Consider the following 22,296-nt stretch of genomic DNA (forward strand, 5'->3'; position numbering starts at 1 on the left):
TGTAGTTATCTATTATTTGTTTCAAAAGTGGCGACGTAAAAAAGGATATTAATTTCGCTTATTCTAACACATCAGTTAGGTACAATTTCTTTCCCTTGTTCGAGATACCAAAAAAAAAATTAATAAATTACCAATAGTTATTTAACTAATTGGTTACAAGTTTTTTTTATTGATTCTTGTTTTGTCAGGTAAAAGAAATGATTGTGCAAACTTTCAGCTTGATCTAATATTGATTGTCGGAGAAATAACGTGTACAAAGTTTTACCAGACAGACAGACAGACAGACAGACAGAAAGAGTGAGTTGATATAAGCTTTGTAAAAAAAAAAACATTGCTGGAAAAGTGACGTTAGCTAAACAAAATGTAAAGAGGATGGTCAATAAAACAAAATTTAAGAGGCTGGTCTATAAAACAAAATGTAAAGAGGATGGTCTATAAAACAAAATGTAAAGAGGATGGTCTATAAAACAAAATGTAAAGAGGCTGGTCTATAAAACAAAATTTAAAGAGGCTGGTCTATAAAACAAAATTTAAAGAGGCTGGTCTATAAAACAAAATGTAAAGAGGCTGGTCTATAAAACAAAATGTAAAGAGGCTGGTCTATAAAACAAAATGTAAAGAGGCTGGTCAATAAAACAAAATGTAAAGAGGCTGGTCAATAAAACAAAATGTAAAGAGGATGGTCTATAAAACAAAATGTAAAGAGGATGGTCTATAAAACAAAATGTAAAGAGGATGGTCTATAAAACAAAATGTAAAGAGGCTGGTCTATAAAACAAAATTTAAAGAGGCTGGTCTATAAAACAAAATTTAAAGAGGCTGGTCTATAAAACAAAATTTAAAGAGGCTGGTCTATAAAACAAAATTTAAAGAGGCTGGTCTATAAAACAAAATTTAAAGAGGCTGGTCTATAAAACAAAATTTAAAGAGGCTGGTCTATAAAACAAAATGGCCTTTTTTTTTCTGCATAAGCTTATGAGTTAAGTTAGTTGTCGATAGATTTAATATTGTAGTTAGATTCACTGTTTCTTTTCGTAGATTTAGCATTGTAGTTGGATTCACTGTTTCTTTTCGGTAGATTTAGTATTGTAGTTAGATTCACTGTTTCTTTTCGGTAGATTTAGTAATGTAGTTAGATTCACTGTTTCTTTTCGGTAGATTTAGTATTGTAGTTTGATTCACTGTTTCTTTTCGGTAGATTTAGTATTGTAGTCAGATTCACTGTTTCTTTTCGGTAGATTTAGTATTGTATGTGGATTTTCTGTTTCTTTTCGGTAGATTTAGTAATGTAGTTAGATTCACTGTTTCTTTTCGGTAGATTTAGTATTGTAGTTAGATTCACTGTTTCTTTTCGGTAGATTTAGTATTGTATGTAGATTCACTGTTTCTTTTCGGTAGATTTAGTATTATAATTAGATTCACTGTTTCTTTTCGGTAGATTTAGTATTGTAGTTAGATTCACTGTTTCTTTTCGGTAGATTTAATGCCAGCTGTGCGAATATTTTAAACTATTTGTCTTTCAATTTGTATTTGCTTCTATTTCACGTTGTGCTACTGAAAATGTTAAACCCTAGAGCTGACCGTTACTATGTATTCCGTTCTACCTGATTATAATACTTTTGTTCATCTCGTGCCAGTATTACAGAATGTACACACTTGATGACTTCAACACAGGAATGATATTAAAACAAGCATTTATTTTATTTTTTTAACAAAGCTTATATATACAACTATTACCATATCTATCATACTGCAAGATTTATCTCCTTTTTTCTTCATAAACGAATATTAATATATTTAATTTTTTTTAAATATTCATTAACCGATTGGTTAATTCATTTTCATGCGTTGTCATCGACATTAAATAATTGTTTGCAAAGTTTCAACTTGATCCAAGTACGTAAAATGAGAGAAACAAAGTGTACAAGATTTGCACCGGACAGACAGACAGACAGACATAGTGAGTTGATATAAGTCTCTATAGAATAGCTTCAAGACTAGTCTCAAGTGAATAACCTTATTTAGCATATAATAACAGAAATAGTTATAAACTTTAGAATTATTTTAGACTAAAAATGTGATTTTATTATAGATTTTAGATTTAAGATTAGAAACCAAGTAATATGAAGATACCCTGTGCATTAAATCTAAATTCGTACAGCTAACAAATAAGTATCTAGTTTAAATCTATACAAATAAAACAAAATCTCTCACAATTTACTAGGACATAAACAATGAAGAGGCACACAGTGGAAGCCAAGAATGTCACTGACCCAGAATGTGTTACAGTTTCAATGTCCAAATGAAAATAAAAGAATATTTACACTTCATGGGACAAAATGATGTAGCGCGCATTTTAACATTGTTTAAATAGTTTTTATCACATCTATATCCACGAATGTGCGTATTTTTTTCTCTACAGAAACTGTTGATTTATCGCTATGGTAATACTATAATCTACCTGAGGAACTGAACAGTCCTATTCTAACGCCAGAGTCCTTCTTGCACCTGAATCACACATTTGCGGTCAGTAGGTACTTTCCAACCACACACCTTGCTCCTACAACTTTCACTTCTGCTGTTCTAAAGTCTGTGTGCAAGCTTTTCAAAGAGTTCAATGCCAGACATGCGGGTCGGTCCTCTCCCCAGTTGGTTTTAGACGTTTACCGCATTACAGTCATGCAGTAGTAAAGTGTCTTGAAGTCCAAGGAATCATAATGAGTGCTGCATTTCATCTGGTGAGACAGAACCAAATGTGACCTACATAGTTTGCCGCGTATGACGCATATGTAGCCGTTACCTGTTGCAACATTATGGCATATTATCTTTAAACATATTTATCGCACAGTAGATTATTACCTGATTGGTCAAGCGGAATTATGAGTATTTAGCCAAATAACAGCACTAAGAAATTATCTAACAAGAACACTGTGTGTAACTTTAAGTAACATACCTGGTTAACGTGTAATCAGTAGACCATGAACAACACATAGCTAGAAATAGTAGACCAGCCATCTAGTAATAACCAACACAGTGGTATTGAAAAAATTATATGTAGGAATTAAGTTAAATTACAAAATCCAAATGCAAAAACTGATCACTTGACAGAAACTGTACAATGTATCACAGTTCAAGTTTAAAGTGAAAGCTTTTCGATAAATTCCTCTATTGAAACACAAAACCTGGCCCATAGAAGTCAATTTTACCACTAGGACGCTGGGTCGTTCATTTATCAATGCAAAGGGGGATAATGAGTAGCTGGAAGTGCTCGCCTGTAAAGCTGGGTTAGAGAGTATAGTTTTAGTGCGCGCAGTCTGGGATGATAAAAAGGAGAGAGAGAGAGAGAGAGTGAAGAAAAAGAGGAGAGGAAGAAAGAGTAAAAACACATTTTTTTTACCTGGGAATTTCTCTCCACTTATTTGTTTTTCTTTTCTGCGAAGAAATTTTCCGTGCAAATAAATTGAGAGATTCTATTTTTAGTTTTGTTGTTGTTCCTAATGTTAGTTGTTGGTGTCTGTTGATATTTAGATCAAAACTTACAGGCGAAAACAGATCAAAAGTTCACTAGCTTATACAAGGAATCCCAAGCTGATACATTTGTGACTTTAACACGATTCAAGTTCATTTCTTTTAAATTATTTCATATCATTTTTTTACTGGTCAGTATTGATCTGTGGTGCTAAAAAAATGATCCTTTGCATTCTTAAAGCACTGTGTCATTTTGTTTAGAGGGTGTTTAGTTTTATAGCGACTTTGCCTTTGGTATCGAATATCAATGAAGATTTAGACAAGTCTGAAGTTGTACAAATAACACTTTGAGGTCAACTAATCCTAAGATGCTCGCATTCTAACGGAAACAAATCTTCCTTCTTGTTTTGCTAAGTGAATAGTTCAGTGGTGGGCCGACTCTGGTCCCCATGAGGCTTTATCTGGCCCGCCTCAAGAAACTACACTTGCAGTTTAATCTGATTGAGCTTCTCTCTTATAAACTCTCAAATTATTATCTCTTAATGTACGATATATTGGGTTCCACCCAGGGGCTTGTGGAAATCGTTTCCCCTAGTTCATTTCATGTACTCTAAATATTTGTGCAATCTTCATATATTTTGGAGCAGTTGCTTTTCAATGATAAAACTTCGAGAACTCTGTGTCCAGAAAAAGATGGATGCATGGACAGCTCAATTCAGCTACGTCCCATATGAAGAGAGAAACGAATCTGAAATATTTAAACAACCTCTCTCTCTCTCTCTGATTCATACATTCCATTAGTTTCATTTTGAAAACATAGAATTTATCTAATACGTATATTTATGTTAAAAACAAACACTACGGCCCGCCCAAGTTTTACCAGCCCAAATTTTACCCGCTAGTAAAAAAGGTTTGCCTATCACTGGACCAGATAGAACAACCTCGTATTTGATTATTTGGTCTGGGTTGCGATCGATTTTGACCATTCCATTATAAAATGTAACTTTGGCAATTGTTGTTATTGAATAGAATAGTGGACGACAGTAGTACAAAATTTTAGCACCGGTAATCCTTATTTGATGCATTTGTTTAAGGAAATTTTTTTTGGGTCTAGGACTGCGAACATCCATGACGACTCAGTTTTGAGATAATAATAACAATGATAAAATAAGTGACTACAATGAAATGTGTTTCCCTTATTATCCTTGAGGACATATCTTAAAATTGTACACAGCCATAGCACACAAAAAAGCAAATAACAATAGCTAAGAAATATATTCATTCACACCACAGTTGCACTAATCATTGCATGTAAAGTTTACATCAGAATGTTGGTGAATTGAATGCATCAGCCAAGCTAGAGGACTTCCTCTATTTTCCAATCAGAAATAAATCCGCCATATGTCATCGTAGCATTACAGAAAATGGAAGAAAGTCAATATAACAAAGTCTGCACTGCTACTGGGAGGAGAAACCTTGATAAGTGCACTTGCCAATACAACGTAACAGTTTGTAGAGATAGTAGACTGGTGGGAGACATTGGCTGCTGAAATCTTGGCAACAGAGAAACTAAGTTTTTTTTTTCTTTTTGCCAAATTCTTGGTGCTAAAATTCTGGTAATTCCGTACAAGACAATGTAACAGTTTGTAGATCTAGTATACTGGAGGGCTAAATGTACAAATTTGCTGCTGAAATCTTGATAATAGAGAAACTAACTTTTTGACAAATTCTTGGTGCTAAAATTTAGAAAACTCTTCCTGTATGATAAAAAGAAAAAGCAAACCCATTTTCTATAGAACAATATCTAAGTATTGGACAGAAATAGAACATGACCAATCCCTCAATCTAAGTGTGTTCATTTTAACAGAAGCTCTTTCATATCTTTGAAGATCTTAAGATAACTTGACAGAGAAGGCCACAGAGATCTGTCATATCTTTGAAGATCTTAAGATAACTTGACAGAGAAGGCCACAGAGCTCTGTCATATCTTGGAAGATCTTAAGATAACTTGACAGAGTAGCCCCAGAGCTGTGAGGTCCAGACTCATAGAGGAAAAAATGAGCAACTACATATTCAAAATTATTGCGACAATGTTTGATTGATTACTAACACTGTGTACTTGAAGGATATTAACGAGTGGTGCAAAACTAAGAAATAATTTTCTGAAAGGATTGTGAGCATTGGCGGCACAACAATGAGACATACAAGCGTCTGTTTGTATTTGAAAGCTGATATCAACTCACTCTGACTATTTGTATTTGAAAGCTGATATCAACTCACTCTGACTGTTTGTATTTGAAAGCTGATATCAACTCACTCTGTCTATTTGTATTTGAAAGCTGATATCAACTCACTCTGTCTATTTGTATTTGAAAGCTGATATTACCTCACTCTGTCTATTTGTATTTGAAAGCTGATATTAACTCACTCTGTCTGTATTTGAAAGCTTATATCAACTCACTCTGTCTATTTGTATTTGAAAGCTGATATCAACTCACTCTGTCTATTTGTATTTGAAAGCTGATATTACCTCACTCTGTCTATTTGTATTTGAAAGCTGATATTAACTCACTCTGTCTGTATTTGAAAGCTTATATCAACTCACTCTGTCTATTTGTATTTGAAAGCTGATATCAACTCACTCTGTCTATTTGTATTTGAAAGCTGATATCAACTCACTCTGTCTATTTGTATTTGAAAGCTCATATCAACTCACTCTGTCTATTTGTATTTGAAAGCTGATATTAACTCACTCTGTCTATTTGTATTTGAAAGCTGATATCAACTCACTCTGCCTATTTGCATTTGAAAGCTGATATTAACTCACTCTGTCTATTTGTATTTGAAAGCTGATATTAACTCACTCTGTCTATTTGTATTTGAAAGCTGATATTAACTCACTCTGTCTATTTGTATTTGAAAGCTTATATCAACTCACTCTGTCTATTTGTATTTAAAGCTGATATCAACTCACTCTGTCTATTTGTATTTAAAGCTGATATCAACTCACTCTGTCTATTTGTATTTAAAGCTGATATATACTCACTCTGTCTATTTGTATTTAAAGCTGATATCAACTCACTCTGACTATTTGTATTTGAAAGCTTATATCAACTCACTCTGTCTGTTTGTATTTAAAAGCTGATATCAACTCACTCTGTCTATTTGTATTTGAAAGCTCATATCAACTCACTCTGTCTGTTTGTATTAGAAAGCTGATATCAACTCACTCTGTCTATTTGTATTTAAAGCTGATATCAACTCACTCTGTCTGTATTTGAAAGCTTATATCAACTCACTCTGTCTGCTTGTATTTAAAAGCTGATATCAACTCACTCTGTCTGTTTGTATTTGAAAGCTGATATCAACTCACTCTGTCTGTTTGTATTTGAAAGCTGATATCAACTCACTCTGTCTGTTTGTATTTGAAAGCTGATATCAACTCACTTTGTCTGTTTGTATTTGAAAGCTGATATCAACTCACTCTGTCTGTTTGTATTTAAAAGCTGATATCAACTCACTCTGTATTTGAAAGCTGATATCAACTCACTCTGTCTGTTTGTAACAAACTTTTACACGTTCTTTCTCCCGCACCCAAACCTCGGATCAAGCTGAAACTTTGCACAATTATTTCTTTTACCTGACTAAACCAGAACCAGTTAATCAAAAAACTATTTTATTAACTATTAACAATTGGTAAAAATATTTTTAATCACACAGGTTCATTATTGCTAGATTTTATACACACTTTGTTATGATTTTATAATCATTTTAATAACATTTTAAACTATCTTAAAGTCATTTTGTCTACTTCCCGTAACTTTTCCGCATACCCCTCACATGCCTCTTCTGAAACGTTTCAATTATAAATCTACTCAATTCGTCTCGGCCTCAAAACAAAAAGTCTACAGTTTTTGACACTTCCGCCATCTCTCAAAGACCAACAGAGAGAACACCGTTCCATTAAAAGCCTATAGCCAGAGATCAGATTTCTGCTTGTATAAACCTGGGGACCTCCTGTAAGACCTTTCACCCTCTCTCTCTTCTCTCTCTCTTTCTGTCTCTCAGTCTACCTGCGGGCCCTACCACAAGAACAGATTGAGTTGAGTCTCGATGCCGCCCCTGATTCTAAGTATTACATTGAAAGACTCCACTGTGTGTGAAAGTCACAAATATTCGTCACATTAAAAAGGTTCATCGATTTGTTTCAAATGAATTGAACAGATAGAACAATATTAGTATAAAAACTAAAGTAAAGTTTCTCTTTCAGACCATGGGGTCGATAGGGCATAGGATTTTAAGGTCATTTGTTTCTTTGGCCAACGGTTAACGAACAGGGTGTCATGTGGCCAGTACAACGACCAGCCATCTTTGCTTTCCCCAACTAAATTCATGTACCCATTAGAGTATGATTAGAGTTAGGTGGATTTAGGAATGCCATAAAAATCCCGGAATTCAAAATCCCAGTCAAAATCACTGAGATTCGAACCCAGGACCCCAGTATCGGAAGTTAAGCGCTTAACCACTCAGCCACCGCACCCCCAATTACTATGTTATACTTTGTCATAATTAGGTTGTGACAGTTTATAATGAGTGATGACATTTTATGGATGTCTAACAACGTCGATCAAATTTTAGATTCAAATATTGTCCAATGCATTCAAAGAAAAAAGTTGTTAAAGTTAACATCATGTTATATATAAAGAGAATTCTATACTATAAAGTAGAATGTAAGGCGTATGTATGTATGTATGTATGTGAGAATAGAAATCAAAACCGTTTGACCAATCTTGATAAAACTTGGCAGAAATGTTCCTTGGGTACTAACTTAGACCGTAGTGCATGTATTGTAGCCCTAAAACAAACTTAAGACCCTCAAAAAAAGGCCATGTTTACATGATGTGTCTAAATGATGAGACAAGACGGAGAGGTCACGCATGCGCAGAGATTAAAATCTCGAGATCTAAATTAGCTCTCATTCAAGAAAACATAATTTTGTAATTTTACATATGAACATACAGATTAGTGTCTATTCATTTCATTATTTAATGAAAATTAACCTTCAAATTTGAGTTTACAAAACATTTTTTACATAAAATCGTTCGCTCAAAATGCGAGAATAGATTTAGCCGCATTGACACACTTTTCCATAACTCGCGCTCACCATTACTTGTGCCGCGTAGTGATACGAATGAAATTAACGTCAGAGGTCATAATATCGCGCATTATAAAGGCTTATTATTAAACTAATTAACTACTTACATAATACAATTTACTTTCCATTGTGTTTTTAAAGTATTTTACCCTACAACTACCGATTAGGTTTAATTTTAAATCTTTATTTTCAATGTACTTTTTTCTTCATATTTACTTATGCGCAGTCAGCCCTCTTAACAACATAGCTACACATATACATTTACCGTGTTGACAACATTTTTAATTCATCGTATCGCGCACCAAAAAGGTCACATATACGCTATAAATGTGAATAGCTTTAGCGTGTTGACCTGCATACTGATTTAGATCTAGATCAACACAAGCTTAGTGTTTAGTTATATACTAGACTACTGTGGCATCCAAATTTTTTAGAGTCTAGATCTAGATCTACATAAAATTAAACTAACAATGTTATATTAACAGTTACATTCACGCGTTTGCTTTAATTATAAAATATATTTTATTTTATTTTGACGCTTTTTTGTCACCAAGGCGACGCGTTAAGGGGTCGTGAACTTACAGAGCTACAAAAAAATAAAAACAGATGTTGACCTTTGAATAATAAATTGAATAATTAAACTCTATTTTGCGTTACTTTTTAATTTAAATCAATGAGAGTTCAATATAGCCTACTCTCTTATATATTTGACTATACTTTTATGTAAGGCGTATGTATGTATAATTAACTCTAGATTAGTCTAGATCTAGATCTATCTCTAACTCAAGATCTACTTTATACTTTAACACATGAATATACAAAATTAAGTCTATCTATTTCAAATTTTAATCAAATATATGGAATATATTTGAAAAAATGGATTTAAGTCGAATAGCTATTTTGATAGCTCCATTCATACTTTTTTTATATTCACGCATTCCGCATTCGCTTTACTTATAACATTTTTATTTCGTTTAATTGTTAACAAAACACTATCAGTGACTATATCGACAGTGATACGCAAATTAAGACCCGCTGTCCGCGAGCAACATATGGCTAGTATTTGTATAAAGTGGAGTTTGTCAATTTAAGAGCCGCTGTCCGCGAGCAACATATGGCTAGTATTTGTATAATGTGGAGTTTGTCAATTTAAGAGCCGCTGTCCGCGAGCAACATATGGCTAGTATTTGTATAAAGTGGAGTTTGTCAATTTAAGAGCCGCTGTCCGCGAGCAACATATGGCTAGTATTTGTATAAAGTGGAGTTTGTCAATTTAAGAGCCGCTGTCCGCGAGCAACATATGGCTAGTATTTGTATAAAGTGGAGTTTGTCAATTTAAGAGGCCAAAAAGAAAAAGTAAAAAGGGGGGGGGGGAGAGACATATCCCGAGAATCGAAGGAAGTGATGAGTTCCATATGAAAACCCATCATTCTACTGTTTTAACCCATCATTCTACTGTTTTAACCCATCATTCTACTGTTTTAACCCATCATTCTACTGTTTTAACCCATCATTCTACTGTTTAAACCAATCATTCTACCGTTGTAACCCATCATTCTACTGTTTAAACCCATCATTCTAATGTTTCAACCCATCATTCTACTGTTTAAACCCATCATTCTAATGTTTCAACCCATCATTCTACTGTTCAAATTCATCATTCTTAATGTTTGAATCCATCATTCTACTGTTTAAATCCATCATTCTTGCTGTTAGCTCTCCTCTTAAAAATCATATTTCACGTTTACTTTGATAATTAGTTTCATTTGACTCACAGAAAAACACAAGCATGTTTTTTTTGTTTATATGTTAACATTTTTACTGAGATTGCATCGAGATTTTAGCGGCAATAATGGGAGTCAATAAATATAGAGATGGTTTTAGAACTGTTCAAATTAAAATTATTGAACCTCCTTTTTTTATTCCTTGGCTTTGCTCATTAGGGGTTACTTAAATAAGAACAATTATGACTTAATAAACTTCAACTCCAACTCGAGATATTCCTGAATACAAATAATACTTTAATATACAATAATAATAATCCATGAAATATAAATACAAAACCACCAGTCCAGGAAGCGACTGCCCAACCTTCCTGGACCGGGGAAAAGACCTCACTAACTAACAACTCTCTCGCACATTCAACGAAGACTAAATCATTCAGTTCATAACAGGTGCAAGACTATTCACATTCACAACCTGGGAGTACTTAAACAAGGGGATATCACTATCATAGCAAAATATCAAAGTAACATATTCACTTTCGCCATACCTCCCCCTGACAATAAGTATACAACGTTAATCGAAATTAAATTAGTTAAATTTAAAACCAACCATCTCCATTAAACTTTAAAAACTAACACGGTTTTGTTTTTTGGCTTAGAACTGAAGAAATTCTGGACAGTGTGTAACGTAAGACAATATATTCAATGACATCTAAACGTTTACGTTAAAAAGAATCATAAAAGCAATTCATAATCACAAGAATGTTTGACATCATCAATTCATACTCCCCGAAATGTTACGCAAGAAATCGCACTAGAATTATGACATATTTAAACTCATACAACTTGAATGACGATACATGTCTCCTCTTTGGGTGTTTCGCATTAACTATTCAGACTTGTTGTGAGGACGCTGGTTCAGACTTGTTGTGAGGACGCTGGTTCAGACTTGATGTGAGGACGCTGGTTCAGACTTTTTGTGAGGACGCTGGTTCAGAATTGTTGTGAGGACGCTGGCTCAGACTGCTAAGACGTGAAGCTCGTCTATAAAAGTATAATTTCCAATTTTGTGACAAGAATATGTAGGCTAATACAAAGTAGAACAAAAACTTCTTCAAGATCCTTCAATCGTAGAAAACGTATTAACAACGAGCTAAATCCTGGCTACCTTACAATTAAAGCATCGAATTCCTTTCACCTCCTCCCCCCACACACCTTTTCGTCCTCATTTAGCATATTATAGGACTGGTTGGAGAATGAGAATAAAGTGAACTTGAATAGTCGCTTTTAGTTTTCTGTGGTCTGTCTGTCGTCCGTCCATTCGCCTGTCCCATTTAGATCTCAGAAACTGGAAAAGAAAAATCGAGCATCACGATGTTTTAGATCATTCAAAGTACTGATGAAACGGCTACTTTCTTCTTTTCCACAAGACACCCAGCTCATTAACCGTTGGCCAAAGAAACAGATGCACTATACATCGCAAGGTCTGAAAGCGAACTTTACTACTTTGCAGTCCAATAAACGGATATTGCGATATCGGGGGCCGCCTTAGAGTTTGTGTGAAACACCAACTCCTTTGGTAATATTGTTTTCTCATAAAAACTGTATTTTAACGTTATAAATAAGCGTATAAATCTTTCATAAATGTATATCTATTCTGTCCTCTATTTTGCAAACCAATAAATGATGTTTATCAAGATCTAAACATAATTCGATTAATTCTATAGCTAATATATATAGCTGAAAGTTAGGAGTCTGCCTGTCTGTATGTATATCTGTATGTATGTATGTCCCTCATAGAAATCAAAACCGTTTGACCAAACGATAAAACTTTGCATAAATGTTCCTTAGATCATGGCGGAGACTGTAGTGTATGTTTAATGTCCCTACCACAATCCCACCACGCAAAAAAATACCTACATGTTTCTCTATTAAAGCAAATAGGGTAAACCCGTTTTCACAGTTTTTTTTTTTATCTGCTATGAATAGGTCTGGGTAAATCATTTTCACTATCTGCTTTTATTTTCACGGCAATATAAAAATAAATGTGAAAGGAAATCTCGCCATGTTTGACAGAGATCTTAATCCAATCTGCTGATCTGTAATATCCAAACTAAGGCCCGCAGTCCGTGGGTAATATCCGGCTAGTTAATAATTATAATGAAATAATTCTTTAGGTGACACGCGTGACTCGGCTCTAACTGTAATGTGATTGTGTAATGTTTTGGCTGAGAAAAAGGCGGGAAATTTCTGTAAAATCTAACATATTTTCTTGCTTACCGTAGACCCTATTTATTAATATATTTTTGTTGTTGTTAAATATAAAAGTAAATTTGTAAAAAAGTAAAGTTGTATTAATACTATGTATCCTATAGATTCTGATACACTGCAATGTCGAGATCTTGAAAACTTCCACCCTTCCAGGTTTGTGTGTATGAGTTGTCTGGTGAGCCTACACTCAGACTTAGGCCAGTCAGGTAACTTCTCACTAACTTGTTGCAAAGGCACCGGACTGGATAGAGTTATCTCCCCTCCCGAGCTAAAACCCTCTTCCATGAACAAATCCTTTGAGTGTTGAATGACGTGAATGTAAGCATGTACTTTGAGAAGTGTACATGCAGAAAGTGCTTGAAGTAGGTTGAGTTTTTAAAAATGTAAATCTATTGTTTTAAAACAAGCACGGAACAATCTGTCATAATTCAAGAACCTGACATAGATGATATGCTTTGATTACGTTGTTCAATCTTTGACTTGTGTTGACTTTGATCGTTGAAAACGAAAGGAATAGCAAGGTAGTTAATCATTAGTCTGTCTGAAAGACTTGTATTCGATTTTAAATGACGTCCCAGAGTAAACCAAGCTGCAATTCATTACCTGTAGGATTTCAGTTTTAAGGAAGAATAGGCTGTTTTTATAATTGTCTTTACTGCTCTACATGCTTGTTTAAAACAAAGGAATATAGAGTCAGTCTTTAGGTTTAAAAATTCATTTATCATATCTAGAGAAAGACAAAAACACATTCATAATTGAATTTTTTGCTATAACTAGTACGTTAGATGGAATGAAAATTTAGAAAAATGCTCTTCTTGTAATTAGCAACCTACCAGTTAATGTTTGTTGGCGCCTAGAATGACAACATATCCATATTGGAATGTTATATTTGTTTTAAATAAATGTTGTTGTTTTGTTATTGTTTTTTTTTTTGGTGTTGTGTTGTAGACATGCACTTTTATAAGTACGTTTAAGTCAAACTAAAAACTAATTTGAGCCACATTTTCTTTGAAGAGAAAAACAAAAGTTTTTATTTCTCATAACAGAGGAAGAACATTTCTTATTCCTTATCCTAGAACAAATTCATACAAGTGTTCCTTCTACCTGTGACGAACCGTTTTAGCTCACTCAAGATATCACTCAGGTCTAAGCATTTAATTAATTTATTTACTCGCTATTAATCATCAATTTTATAAATTTAGCCAATCAAGCGCTAAAAACACAGCTACCACCCCTCCAATCCAACCCCACCCCTTTGGCATCGATGTCACATTTTACTATCCCCGCTTTGACACGTGTCACACTAGACTCTTGACAAAAGTACACTCCCTCCATCTATCGTGGCAAACATCCGTTGACCCCCTCCCCCCCTTCCGGGAGCGGCTGGTCACTTCAAAGTGCCCATTCAACTCAACGCCTCGGGCAACGCTGTTCGTCTAGCACTAGCCATTATCATAATATAATCTCCCTTGATGTGCCGAGCTCTGATAATCTCCCCTTCATAATCCACCTGACCACCTGGGATGATTTCCTGGACTTTCAACTCGCGCCTTCGCGCAATGTCTATCTCCCGGAAACGCCGTCACGGTCAAGCGAGGATCTCTTTGTCAAAGACGCCAGATAGTCTAGACCACCTTTGCACTTATCTCCCGCCACTCACCCCCCCCCTTTCTATCCACGTGTATATGGACAAACTTCATCGTCCGATCTCATTCACGCTGGAGAGCCCACAGGGAGCACATCTATCTCTTGCTTGAGCTCTAGACTATTTTCATTCCCTTATTTCACTTTGGATTGGTGCTTTTATCTATAGGCTACACCCGCCTGAAATCTTAGCAACCTAAAGCTGATAGCAGATTTGCTGGCACCAGATCTGTAGACATCAGACCTACTCATCCTTCAAGAGTCCAAGTAACAACGCTAGCCACAGACTCGTCACTGGCTTAACTGATTGGTAGACGCAGCTTAGCTCTGCAACCATACAAGTTGGACTGCACACGGAGCCTGGATCCAATACGCCAGCCCACCAGCAGACAGCATCAGTATCAGCCACACCAGTCTCTCCAGTGCAGCACCGGACCAAAAGCTAAGCAACCAGCCTAATGACACTCAGACCACTTGGTTCTAATATCTGATGATGATAGTCCTATATATGTAGATACGCTAGATCCCATACTAGCAACTGTACAGCATTTCACCTTTCATTATCTTATTTTGTATAATAAACTGTACATAAGTTTACATCTAAATATAGTATTTGTTGCCTGCATTATAACGCTGTGCTGGTAGTTTATATGTGCAAGTAAGGATTCTCAAACCATAAAAATCCCCTAGACACCCAAAACGGCCAAATCGTAATCCGACTTGTCACACTACCCTAGTATCATAGAGAATGAAATGGGTTGCCTGAATCGGCCAGTAAACCAACGACTTATCAGAGTTTTAGACAGTGATTCCCAAAGTGGTCTATATAGACCCCCAGGGGTCTACGAAGACTTTCAATGGGTCTACGAAAGTGAAAAAACAAATTGGGGGTCTATGAGATGTCCACGGGGGTCTACGATAATAGATTTCATTTAAGCAGGTCGTGACTTTAATTTTCACATCCCATTAATGTAATTCTTTACACTAATATATTATTTATACCTTAGTTAATCCTTTAAATATTTATCCTTCTATTCAAACGAAACATTGTTGTATTTAATTTCAAGAATTATTTAAATAACTTCATTTTCTCCACATGTAAGTCACACGTGAAAAATCAAGAAATACACGATAAACTGCTCTTTGGGAAAACTTTTACAAAGATATTAAAGGCAAAAAAATTAGTTAATTAATATTTAATGTTTGAAGCACTACTTCATAGAACAACACATTCCTATTTGAAACATAACATCTGTAGCAACGGATGATAAACTGGCAAAAAGACATTTCGAGTGTGTCAGGTGATTCCAGCTATACATATTCATTTGTATTTTAATTGGTTTCAATTTGAATTTTACCAATAAAAAAAGATAGATCTCTAGAACTTAGTGTGTAGCTTTAAATTACTTTTTCACTTTTCAACTCACAACAGATAAAAATTGGTTTAAAAAAAATGTTGATGAATTTGAAAAAAATTGCAAGTGAAATAGGGGTCTATCGAAAACCAGAAAACATGGCAAGGGGTCTACGAGACAAAAAAGTTTGGGAAACACTGGTTTAAGACATTGATTAGCATGCATGACTAGTTTGATTCATGAAATGCGTAGGACTTAGTTATCTTCTTTTTGAAGTAACGTCTGTAATATATAAGATAAGATAAGACATCACAGAAGCGAGTAATGCAACAAAACAAAACAAAAATACAACTTGTGATCTCCAACTCAGAGGGCAAGACAGAGTGTAAAAAATGTTTTGTTTTTGGAGTCAGAGGTGTTACAAGAAACGTGCAATATGTGTGGACATGACTGTGTTACACCTATCTAGCGGTGCTTCTATTGCGAGATCCACAATACATCAAATATCTCATCTGTCTGTATAGTTCATTCATTAGTGAATTTCTTTTTCAGTTGCATAAAAGTTGTATCTGTTTCTGTAGGTCGACAAGTATCTTTAAGTTATACTTGATGTACTGGCTTCTTTAGATGTAATTGTGACCAGTCAAAAGCTTGCTGTCAGAGTCACTCTATTTTATCACAGCATTAATTATTATTTATTATTATTTATTTATTTTATTTTAGTTATTTCCTCGTTCTATCCCCGATTTCATCACCCACCCCACCTTTCCCTCTTCAGTCTAGATTGAGTCCACCACCTTGGCGGCTCTTCACTTATCTTCCCTTGACCGGGGTAAAGATAAACACACAGTCTCTTTGATCTTACCCGCCGGATGTCTGACGGCCGCAGTTGACTCCACCTTGGGTGGAATGCAAACCAATCTTTCTTCCCCCCCCTTCTCCCACGTCTCACTTTGATCAAAGAGATTACTCGGGTCAACACGCCTCGTGACACTCCAAGGTGCGACTCTTGTCAGATTCACCCACGTGCAAGATAATTCTTAGCCTAGGACATTTCCTGTTTCCGCCTGTCTCTCACAGGCCTTTATAAAGTAGATTAAATCAAGCCAGACTCTCTCCTATTTCTCATTCTAGCTGAGCAATCGAGTCTGGACTATTTCATTTAATCTTACTCTTAGAGGAATACCTGAAGGTAAGCCGAACTTAATCACAAGTTCCATCTTAGTTACTTCGTGCATATTTCTCACTGGAGATTACCATGTGTATTTTATTACTTCACTTATATTTAATTAGTGCATTGTGTACTTCTCACTGTCGTAAGTAGAAAACATAAACATGTCCTAACTTGTCTTTATTTATCCGCAGCCTCCCTCAGGTGTCTGCCTATTTACCTGCCTATTTATTTGGCATTGACTGCACTATTGCCTATTGCCTATTTATCGGATCAATCACTTATGTACTTAGTGCTATTCAGCACTGCACTCCTGCCTATTTGCTATTGAGTATCATCTACTGCCTACGTGGATCTACTCAACTCTACTACTTGGCGCTATCGGCTCTACTTGCCTGCCTATTCGACAGCCCACCTGTCAACTTATTAGGTACGACCTCCCTATAGATCCAGAGTCTATGCGAGACGTCATAGCTACGCCAAACCCTCTGCAACTCACTGGACTTATCCTGCTAACTACGCTGCCAACTACAGATCAGCTCTGCCCGCAGCACACTTGTGCCCACGGTAGCCGGCCACCCGCCCTACTGTGCCCACTACAGATATCAGAACTTTGGATTGAGACTCCACAAGAACGCTATCACCGGCGTCCCTCTACCCGCTAGAGCGCCACCTCCAGCTGCAGAACCTCAAGCCAGGACACAGCCAGCTGCGACCCAAGCAGGACAACCAGCTAAGTTCAGAAGACAAAGTGACATACTCTCTTATTAAGTGCAAGAGTGATGATTAAATATAGTATTGATTAGAGATAGATGCAAACCCTCCCCCTTTTTATTCTTCTATGTAAATATTTATGTAAATAAATATTCTTCATTTCTAACTTTGTATCTTTCTTTCATTGCTTGTCTCGTTGCGTGCCTGCTCCCGATTTATATGTTGACGGGTTGGTGTGTGATAGTTTCAAAAATAATCATCCCCTAGACATTAAACACGCCAAACACACATCACTTTCGCTAACCTGTCACAGTAATTAAATATTTTGTTTTTATAGCAAAAATAAAATGCTTAGAAACCTTTTACTGTTTTTGGGCTCGTGATTATTTTTCTATGCCACTAAATGTAATCCTGTTGTCTCAATCCAATCTCAGCTCTAAGATCTATAAGATGCAATGTTTCACCATTTCAATGCTATTGTTCTGTTACACAAACAAACAGAAAAAAAAGCAAATAGAAAACCCGAATAAACATTTCTTTGATGCTTTGGAAAGTAGCTAAATGTGTAGTATGCTTTTTGTTTCTCTGTTTGTATATGTTCCAAGCTCAAATCAACCAAGTGTAACATATTTTTTGATTCTCAGAGGTTTTAATTATAGTCAATGTTTGAGCTTAACACGTGAACTGGTCCGACATGGGGACAGGGAACAATTGTCTGGTTAGATAGAGAGGTCAATCATTTGTCCTGAGCGAGGGCGACATTCAACCCATGAGGCGGTGCTATCCGACCCCCGAAACTCCCACAGTACAGAATGAAGTCACGGAGGCTCAGCTTCACTTTTTGTGTCGCGATTCAGCTTGTGACACCTACATCAGACTCATGGCCAACAGGCTGGAGAAGTTGAACGTCACTGACCTTACGCAAAGGCTCAAAAGACTAAATAGAATAGGTGCAGAAAACTAAATAGAATAGGTTCAAAAGACTAAATAGAATAGGTGCAAAAGACTAAATAGAATAGGTGCAAAAGACTAAATAGAATAGGTGCAAAAGACTAAATAGAATAGGTGCAAAAGACTAAATAGAATAGGTGCAAAAGACTAAATAGAATAGGCTCAAAAGACTAAATAGAATAGGCTCAAAAGACTAAATAGAATAGAGGCAAAAGACTAAAAGAAGAGTTCAATAGATCCCAGAGTAATCAGCATTAGATTGGACATTATATGCAGGTCGCAACCAGATTCACGTGTCTGCATTGCACTCATCCGTAATTTGAGGACTCGAAGACATTACCATGATTAACTTTTAAAAGACATAAACTGGTCTGGAACATGTCACTAATGAAAGACCTCTGGTCGGACATAAACTGGTCTGGAACATGTCACTAATGAAAGACCTCTGGTCGGACATAAACTGGTCTGGAACATGTCACTAATGATTAAACGTAACTTCTAAAAAGAGCTTTGTTTTCAAACTCCCCAGAAAAGATCAAGATTTGATGAAATGTTTGTTTATTCTGTTAAAATAATTCTTCTCAATCTGTCTGAGATAGTATCTGTTTAATCAACTTGCAAAGTTTCAAGGGAAGTTCAAAAATGAAAAGTGTGTGTGTGTGACTGTGTATGCGTGTGTTATGTGAGTGCACGTGTACTTGTTACTGCTGCAGGTTCAGGTGTCAATGATCGGTCCTGAACTGACAGGCAGGTGCTGGCGCTTGTTAACAGTTTGAAGTATCTGGACTATTAAAACAGAGGATTTGTTTTCACCCGTCAATCTTACATAAGAACAAATAAAATCGGGAGTCCATCGTCTCGTTTGTGTGCAAGTGTCCACAGTTTCAATTAGTTTAGTTGTTTTTACAAATCCAAGTGAATACAATAGTTTTAGTTTTTTTTTAAAGTAAGGCACGGAAGCTTGAAGGTCTATGAGGCGGAGGCTCTACCAAGAACTGTGTATTTTCAAAAACACAACCTAATAAAATACTCAGACATAAAGATAAAGGCGCATTTCGTATTCCATATGCAAGGACAAATTCATACAAGTGCTCCTTATTGCCTAGTGTCATTAGAGAATTGAATGGCTTACCTGAATCAGCCGGTAAAACGAATGAACTTGCTTAGTTTAAGTCTCTGATTAACATGCATTGAACACAAGACGGAAATAAAGATTTAGAGCACGGCGTTCGGGGGCCGCATGCGGCCCGTGACCACCTTGCATGCGGCCCGCTTGGCCACCTCAAAAATTATCAAAATAATGTTAAACTTTTACGCTGGAAAATAAGAGATGACAAGCTTCTTGAATTGAAAAATATTTTTTGTTACACTGAGATTGAGTCTGCAATGAAAGCCAGCTACATTTTGTCAAACTTAATTGCAAGCCATAGCAAATTATTTAGTGAAGGGGATTTTATGACGAGTGTGCCGAATTTGTCCAGAAAAGGTGAAATCATTCAAAGAAATAGCGTTAACTAGGAACACTGTGGCAGATAGAATAAATGACATGTCAGTCAGCTTGCGTGAACAATTAAAGAACAAAATAGTTGATTTTGAATTCTTTTCGTTGGCTCTAGATGAGTCCACTGATGTAACGGGTGTAGCGAGGATGTTTTTGAGAAATAACAGTAGGAGATATTCCAGTACAATTTACCTTTGGTAAAGCTAGCTAGTCTAGCAACCATTATGAAATGGTTTTGATGCAAAGCTACTTGCAAAAATAGCTTTGAGACTAATGCTAATTTTAAATTTGCTAATTTTCATTGCATCATTCACCAAGAAACATTACTCACAAAGCAATTACAATTCCAACATGTCATAAGACAGGTTTCAGTCACTATCAATTTTATTCGTGCCCGTGGCTTAAATCATCGCCAATGTTTAATGTTTCTGTGAACCTGTTGAGCATTTCCAAACTGACGACTGGGTTCAGGATTTGGCACTTGCAGTTGTCTCACTGGTCACCTGCAAGACTTGAATTTGAAACTTCAAAGTAAAGACAAAATTGTCACAACTGCGTGTGATCATGTGAAGTGCTTTCAAGCAAATTTACGACTGTGGATAAATGAAATATGAAGAGAAAACCTTCTTCACTTCTCAACGTGTCAGGAAATAAAAAGATTAAATACTGCTGCAACATGTGGTAAATAAGTCCTACACCTGGAAATGTTAGTAAATGCTTTCAATGACCGTTTCCGTGACTTCGTTTCATGCGAGCAAGAATTTTCGTTGTTTTTATATCCATTTTCATTTGCTTCTGAAAATGCTGCTGGTAATGTGCAACTAGAATTGATAGAATAGCAGTTAGATTCTTTGTTGAAATCGAAGTATAGAGAAGTGGCTGAACCTAAGTTTTACAGTTATTTACCCTGAACGTTGAATTGCGGAAATTCGCAGCCAGAATTCTAGCTATGTTTGCAAGCACTTAGCTCTGTGAGCAGTTCTTTTCCATAATGAAAGCTACCTCACCGTTCGAGATTATCTCATCAAAATTTGTCATCAGTGATGATAGTCTCAGTGGCAAACAAAATTCAACATGACATTAATAAACTTGTATCCCAGAAAAGATGTCAAGCATCAGGACAAAGATATAAAGGCATAATCTTAGTAATTTTTTAATGACCAAATTGTACTACAAATTTAGCTAACTAAGGGACAGTTATGCCATTAATTATTGTATTCTATTGTATTGTTTCTAACTTACTTAAAACTAGTAGGATGTTTTACAACTGATTTTTGGCTGAGGCCCCTCAGGTAGTAGTTAGTATTTATGCGACCCAAACACCTTAATGAGTTTGACATGCCTGACTTAGAGATTTAGAGCAAGTTGACATTGAAAAATTCTGGGCTTCGTTTAGTGAAGCGAAGTTGACATTGGACCGACGCCTGAATAATGGTTCAACTGCATGTATATTTCTTGAAATATTCTCTAGATTAATTAATCTTGTTGTGGCTTGACGTTAGTAAGTTATTAGTTAAAGTAAGTTATTATCAAAATTACATCAAATCAAGTATCACAAAGGTAGTAGTTGAAACATTGAAACATAGATCTACATATAGAGGCTCTATCTATAACTAATGTACAAGTTGTTTTCCATTATTCGATTTCAAACAAAATAATTAATTATCAATAATTAATTGACTAATTGGGTATTTTTACAATTTTGCTAGGTACAATAAACAATTGTTTAAAGTATAAAATAAAATATATAGTAACAAACATGGGAGGCTATTTATGTAAGGGAGATGAACGGTTTTGTATTTTTTTAAATTTTTTTTTAACAATCGTATTGCTAAGTTAAATAAGCCCTTTCATGCTAATTACTTTGTTTACAAAAAAAAACACATACTTTTTTAAAAAACAAAGCATCTATTTAGTATGCATATAAGTGGAATATAATTTGAAACAACAATTAATAAGTAATCTTATGTACCATCACGCTAATTGCATCATAACACATAGTACATGAAACAGTCAACTAAAGGGGAAAAAAAGGATTTTTTAAATTATTATTGTTTTACGGAAATGTTTTTTTTTTTCCTTAATAAGAGATCGACCCTTTACAAAACAATTAGATCATTTAGATAATCAGTATATGACACCAGTTAGGCCAGGCTTACATCTAACTTCACCTTCACTTTCACCTATCCCTTGGCATGCTGGACCGTTGGGGCACCACACAAGATCTGTCAATCTCTTTCTCAATTCTTCCCTGTCATTTGCCTTTGATAGAATATGATAGAATTTCATTCTGATATTCGTTCTGCATTTTTACCTCCTGGGTGGACCACTTCGGGACCGAT

At 35.5% G+C, this 22,296-nt stretch overlaps 1 protein-coding gene across 2 annotated transcripts in view; it reads right to left on the minus strand.

The window, feature by feature from the left end:
- LOC106054903 (transmembrane cell adhesion receptor mua-3-like) overlaps positions 1-22,296 on the minus strand; it is a 115,367-nt gene that overhangs the window by 92,417 nt on the left and 654 nt on the right. The window contains exon 1 of one of the 2 annotated variants that reach the window (XM_056045738.1): positions 2,954-3,249. The exons of the other annotated variant lie outside the window; for it this stretch is intronic. The gene's annotated coding sequence lies outside the window, so the exon portion shown is untranslated. Of the gene's footprint in view, positions 1-2,953; positions 3,250-22,296 lie in introns of those variants that run through there. 2 annotated transcript variants of the gene reach the window in all.

This window comes from Biomphalaria glabrata, chromosome 11 (assembly GCF_947242115.1).
Source record: "Biomphalaria glabrata chromosome 11, xgBioGlab47.1, whole genome shotgun sequence".
NCBI lineage: Eukaryota > Metazoa > Mollusca > Gastropoda > Planorbidae > Biomphalaria > Biomphalaria glabrata.